At 30.9% G+C, this 6,880-nt stretch overlaps 1 long non-coding RNA gene across 1 annotated transcript; it reads right to left on the bottom strand.

The window, feature by feature from the left end:
- Window positions 1-311: 311 nt before the first annotated feature.
- Window positions 312-803, bottom strand: LOC122503021. The gene is made up of 2 exons (XR_006301693.1): window positions 511-803; window positions 312-432 (listed from the first exon to the last, which is right to left on the bottom strand). It is a non-coding gene; the product is annotated as an uncharacterized LOC122503021 (long non-coding RNA).
- Window positions 804-6,880: the final 6,077 nt, after the last annotated feature.

Raw genomic sequence — 6,880 nt, 5'->3', positions numbered from 1 at the left:
GCGCTGATTCGCGCGCCACCAATTGGGTCCGTGCGGCTGCTTATGGAAGATTGTGCTCAACTAAAAATAACCGACGGAACGTAGAAAGACACGCAGACCATTTGAATAACATTGGCAATATACTCTTCTACTATCCGTCGGTTCGAACATAATTTTAAAGAAAAATTATACAGATGATTTTAAACCGTTGTTTAAACAAATTATTGTTGTTATTTATCAACTTCTGATAAAATGCAGTTAGAAACTTGCCGACTTTTTCTAATTTTGCAATTACCTAATAACGTAGAGTGTTTTTAGGACCTTAATTTTTGTCAAATAAAATTGTTTATATTGTGGCCTTGGGTCCAAAAGATTTGAGAAAGTTGTTAAAAATCAGCAATTATTACTTTATTTCATCGAATGCATTTTCACTGTGAACACAGCTCATCAGGACTACAGAAAAAATATAAAAAAGTTGAGTAAATAGAAAATATGAAATCAATAGCAACATTGTGTGTGGAATAGACCTACCACATTGTTCAATGATACAAATTTATAAAACTTTTAAAAAATTTAAATTCGAAAAGTTTTTAAAGGCCAACATAACCTCAAAGTCGAGACCTGTCAAAAAATGGAATAAAATTTGTTCGGATTTACTGCATTCTTGTTTGAACAAGAACCATCGAGACTTCCTTCATTTTATAACAAATAAAAATCCAACAGAACATTCCAAATTGATAAATAAACATAAAAATAATAAACAAAATAAATAACACATGTGCTCATCATTACAAAGGACAGTGATACAATTTCAAAAAACATAAAATATACAATAGTAAAGTCTATGACACAACACAAACTGTGTTTCGAATTTAAATTTTTTAAAAGTTTTATAAATTTGTATCATTGAACAATGTGGTAGGTCTATTCCACACACAATGTTGCTATTGATTTCATATTTTCTATTTACTCAACTTTTTTATATTTTTTCTGTAGTCCTGATGAGCTGTGTTCACAGTGAAAATGCATTCGATGAAATAAAGTAATAATTGCTGATTTTTAACAACTTTCTCAAATCTTTTGGACCCAAGGCCACAATATAAACAATTTTATTTTGCAATTACCTAATCACATTGAGAAAAAATGCAGAGATTTTATAAGTTCAATATTATAACGGTTGTTTAAACAAATTATTCTTGTTATTTACCAATTTCTGATAAAATGCAGTTAGAATCACGCAGTTTTTTTCTAATTTTGCAATTAGCTAAGCATTTTAAGAAAAAAAGTAGAGATTTTATAAGTTCAATATTATAACGGTTGTTTAAACAAATTATTCTTGTTATTTACCAATTTCTGATAAACTGAAGTTAGAATCACGCAGTTTTTTTCTAATTTTGCAATTAGCTAAGCATATTAAGAAAAAAAGTAGAGATTTTATAAGTTCAATATTATAATGGTTGTTTAAACAAATTATTGTTGTTATTTACCAACTTCTGATAAAATGCAGTTAGAATCACGCAGTTTTTTTCTAATTTTGCAATTAGCTAAGCATATTAAGAAAAAAAGTAGAGATTTTATAAGTTCAATATTATAACGGTTGTCTAACAAATTATTGTTGTTATTTATCAACTTCTGATAAAATGCAGTTAGAATCACGCAATTTTTTTCTAATTTTGCAATTATCTAAGAATGTTAAGAAAATTTGCAAAGGTTTTATAATAGCAACAGTTTAGTATTATTTAAATAAATAGTTGGTAATTATCTTTTCATATATCACATAGAAAGTTGCAGTTTTTTTTCTAATTTTGCAATTATGTAACTTCTTTAGTCATAGACCCGACCAGGTCCTGAAGGGATTTTTTGGTCGGCCTATAGTTGGTCCAACTTTTACAAAGTCGGTCTAACTTCTTGTGCCAGAGGTTGGGCCTACCATACAGATGATAACGGTTCACCGTCTAATGGCGACGATGGTTGGCCCGACAAGTCATAAGGAAGTTGGCTCAACTTAAAATGCATATGTTGTGCTAACCATACATTTCAATGGTTGGTTCAAAGACTGACGCCAATGTTGGCACAACTTTAGATGCGTAAGTTGAACCAACCACAATTTTCAAAGTTTGGCTAACTTTAACTGCCAAAGGTAAAAAATTATTAAAAAACTAAATTATTTCTACAATTAACACGTTATTATTAGCGGGAACATCAGATACAACCTTTACCTATTATTATTAAACACATTCTCATACATAAATTTTCAAAAAAATATAACTCTCGCTGGGATCGAACCCCTTACCTAACGCACCAAAGACTTATACACAGACCACTATGCTACTCTTTCATAGGAATATATAATGTTAAATGTATATAAAAGCTGCAACAGTCGGGCCAACCGTGGCTCAGAGTTTGGCCGACCTAGAAAGTATAAGTCAATTAAACCTCATTTGATAAAGTTTTTCCAACCGAGGCCTAGAGTTCTGCCGACCAAGAAAGTTTTTCTGGTCGGTAATTTTTGAAGAGTCATAAAATTTTGTAAATATAAAAATTAACAAATATTCTTTAAACAAAGAATAATTAATAACAAATAGCAAGAACAAATTATTTATATTATTGCACTTTTTTAAATTTACTTAAAGTCCTACACTGTTGTTCATAAAAAATACTTGTATATAGATTTGTCTAAATTTTTATTATTAACAATTAAAATTATTTTTTAAAAACAACAAAAACCACCCATAACCACCCTCTTTGTTGTTTTTTCCTTTCTTTGACTGCTTTCAAGTATTCCATGTAGTATCCCGCTCTGCAGAACAATGTCAGATTTGACATAAAAATAAGTTTTTATGATATTTTCTTTAAATTTAAGTGAAAATTTTAATTTAAAAACGTCATTACACAACATAATAAATAATTAATATCAATAAAACACCGACAGATTGGCTCAGTCGGATAAGTGCCTGGCGTTGGTGGTCGTTTAAGGACCAAGGGTATAAGTATCCTTGGTTCGCGCCTACTTGGCTTGGTATTTTTCCGGCACGTGAGACAATCTGAGCGGGAGGTTTGACGTCGAGGTATAATGATGTGCACCGTCGATTATTGTCCGGTACACACCATTAGAACTCGACTGTCGATAAACCGGTTGTACTCAGAGAGGTTTTCTACAGTTTCCCTCTTCTCTGGCGAGAAAAGCCATTGACGGGTGGTCCAGGCGTAATGCGAGTACTCCTAATAAAGTCGGCTGTAGACGCAAAATTAGGTTAATATATAGAAAATTTCTAAAGTAGAATGGTTATGCTTAATCCAAAAAAGTATTTCTCGGGGACTCTTGTCGAAGTGCGTAAGGCCAATAGGGCAGGAGTATAAACAATATAAAAAAAAAAAAAAATATCAATAAAACATGTGGAATAATAAATATGAACCCACAAGAACAATTATCCTTCTTATTGCTTTTATTAAGAAATGATTTCTAACATTTTTGTTGCCGTACGTTCCTATAGGTACATAGAAATATTATTATGTACATTTCTAAATGTTTATAATTTCAAAAATATATTCTTAAACAACAAAAACCACCCGCATCCACCCTCTTTTGTTCTATTTCATTCTTTTCATTTATTCCAAATATTTCGTAGCAACATGCGCTGAAAAATTTCAAAAAACACCACTCTCACTGTAAAAAGAAGTGTGTTACTGGAATTCACTTCAAGTGCATAAAATGATGTCCCAGATCTGAACGCATTTTAAAGTGTATAACCTTTATGCACTTCAAAGTGCATGAGCATTATGCACTTGAAAGTGCATAAACTTTATGTAATTCATAGTGCATTAAATACGTAAATATTAATTGATTCTTAAAATCATATTTTGTAATTTATTTCATAATAATAAAGGCCTAATACGGATATTTGGTTTCAAATTTGAACGAATATATGAAATTGAAAATCAAATAAGCATAAGGTCTTTATTATTACTTACTTAATTAAATAATAAAATATTATGTACTCAAATATCTGAGCAATATTTGAAATACTTTCCACTGATTTATTAAAATTTTTTGTCAAATGTAAAATTATAATTATAACTGAATGTTCGTCATTTCTTAAAATGCATAGATTTTCAGCACTATACCAAAACTTCTTCGTATTCAAGTAATAAAATCATTGTATTTCTATATACATAACGTATATACTTTATTAATAATTAAATGTGAACAATTACACAGTGCAACACATAAAATGTGCACTAAGTTTTGACTTCAGTTTCTGAAAGTACTAACCAAAACTAGCAAAAACCTATTTCAGTTTTGCTAGATTAGCTCGGATTTGAATTTAATCGACATTTGAATTTTTTTTTTGAATTTTCACATTTTTCAGTTTTCTGATACGGGCGGGTGGGAACACTGGCTATTAAATGTTTATAAAAAAAATCCGCAATGGTGAAATGGTCACAATTTGAAAAGCAATAATCCCTCTTTAATTACAGAGAAAGAAAAAAAAATTTGGTCAAAAATTGTTCGAGTTATGAATTTTTTTCTTTGAATTTTCAAATTTTTCGTTTTTTTGAGATTGGCAGTTGGAAACGCTGGCTATTAAAAGTTTATAAAAAAAATTCGTAGTGGTCACTATTTGAAGAGCAATAATTCCTCTTTAATTTCTGACATTGAAAGAAAAATTTGGTCAAAAATTGTTCGAGTTATGATTTTTTTTTTTGAATTTTCAAATTTTTTGGTTTTTTGAGATTGGCGGTTGGGAACGCTGGCTATTAAAAGTTTATAAAAAAAATTCGCAGTGGTCACAATTTAAAAAGCACTAATCCCTCTTTTATTTCTGACAACAAAAAAAAATTTGGTCGAAAATTGTTCAAAACTAGGAGAACAAAATATAGAAAACAAATTGATTTGAAAAAACTGCACGCACCTAGTGCCTCAAAGTGGACAAAATTTCTATAATTATCATCTTCTCCTAGTTTTCTTCACTATTTTTAGTTTATATTATAGGTCAACAAATTGATAACAAATAAGAAAAGTTATTAATCATAGAAAATTTAAATGTTGGAATTGTTGGAGAAATGTTAGGAAATTTTCGATTAATTCAAGTATTTGATTGATTTGGTACTGCAATAGAGATTTTTTTTAAACATCTACTTTTTAAAAGTTTATTTCGCTTCTAAGAAAAAAGGTTTTATTATTTTAAACATATTTAAAATAATACATTTAAAAATTCGCAATTTTAATTTATTGATTTTAAAATTTTATTTAATTTAATTTTTGGCAAATAAATATCATTAAATACCTACTTATTAATTTGAAAAATTTTACCAGATGTAACATCTTACGCCTCTGAAGTTGATGGTCTGCATTTCTTTATCAGTGGCTCATATTCAAGGTCTGAATCTCCATATTGATCTAAGCTAGAGAGAACATTTAAGGGCATATCTTCTGCAGTATTTCCTTCATACTTGGTGTCATCCTCATCTTCCAGACCTTCTCGTTCGTATTGGGATTTTTTGTGACTCCACCAACACACTTCTGCAAGCAATGCATCCAGCTTTTTTCCCTTATATCTTTTTTCCATTGGCATGGTGACCTGATGGAATCGCTCCCCTTGTTCATCTGATTCGGTGGGCAATTGTTGTAAAAACTCATCAAGGTGATGATGCAAAAAATGCAATTTTAAGGTCATAGATGCCTTGATTTCATGAAAGCAATGTAGCATTGTTTTCACCAGTTCTTGTGCCTGTTCTCGCGGTACGCGATTTTTGCATAAAACCCCCTCTATTACAGCTTTGAGCGCGTCCCAGGCTTTCCTGTAATTGTCTTTTAGCACTTCTGTAAACGCTTCATTTTTCATTAGTTTTCTTATGTCCGGACCATTGAGCACACCTATAGAAAGTAAAAGAAAATATTTGAGGAAAACTTATACTAATGCAAATAGAGTGATGTGAATAAAAATTTAAATATTTAAGTGACAATCTTACCGTTTTTAATTTTTTCGTTACTGAGTTTTGGAAAAATATTTTTCAAACAGTCAAAGACTTCATCATTATGTTTGACGGCAACTTCGATGAATTTCTTAGTAATTCCCAATTTTACATGAAGCGGTGGGATCAATATATTAGCAATATTTTTTATCAAAGGTTTATTTACCAATCTTAACTGTTTTTCGTTCTCGGGTGTTCTTTTTACCCAATGTTTACACTGATACTGATCAACTTTGCTTCGCGAATCCCAATTACAAAGAAAGCAAAAGTATTTTGGAAAACCACCCTTAGAAATAACACCTTGTAATATGTTTACAACTTTTAGGTCACAACAAATCTTCCAATTATGTTCATCATATTTTATTTTCTGCAATATATTGTTCAAAGTTTCATACGTTTCCTTCATATTCGTGCCCAATGCTAGTGGAATGGACGGTTTTTCGTTTGTTTTGTGCAACAATACAACCTTCAAACTTGAAACTGAACCATCAATGAATAATCGAAAGTCACTAGCAGTATACTTCATTCCTAATTTATTCACTAAACCTTCGATGTTATTGCAGTAAGTGAACGTATTTTCATCGTCAACGGTAAAAAAGTTCTGAAATTCAGCTTGGCGTTTTCTATATGTCGTGGCGTTAACATCTGGCTGTGTTAGTTTTCTACGTTTCAAAAAAGAGGTAAGCATTTCGGAATCCCGTTGCGATAATCCAAACTTAGCCACAATATAATCCATTTCGTTTTGTATTAGCGGTTTTGGTTGATCATCTTCTTCATCGGGAATCCAATCGGGATCGTTGACATCGGATGCAATGGTAAAACCATTTGTGGCTGTCCATGTAGACAAAGTATCCAGGCTCGGAGGATTAGGTGGTTCAATATCAGCAGAAAGTGGCACTGGAAGAGAGGCAGTAAAAGCAGCAAC

This window comes from Leptopilina heterotoma, unplaced genomic scaffold (assembly GCF_015476425.1).
Source record: "Leptopilina heterotoma isolate Lh14 unplaced genomic scaffold, ASM1547642v1 Lhet_24, whole genome shotgun sequence".
In the NCBI taxonomy this organism is placed as follows: domain Eukaryota; kingdom Metazoa; phylum Arthropoda; class Insecta; order Hymenoptera; family Figitidae; genus Leptopilina; species Leptopilina heterotoma.
Note: the sequence above shows the minus strand (reverse complement) of the source record. Positions and strands in the feature narration are given on the sequence as shown.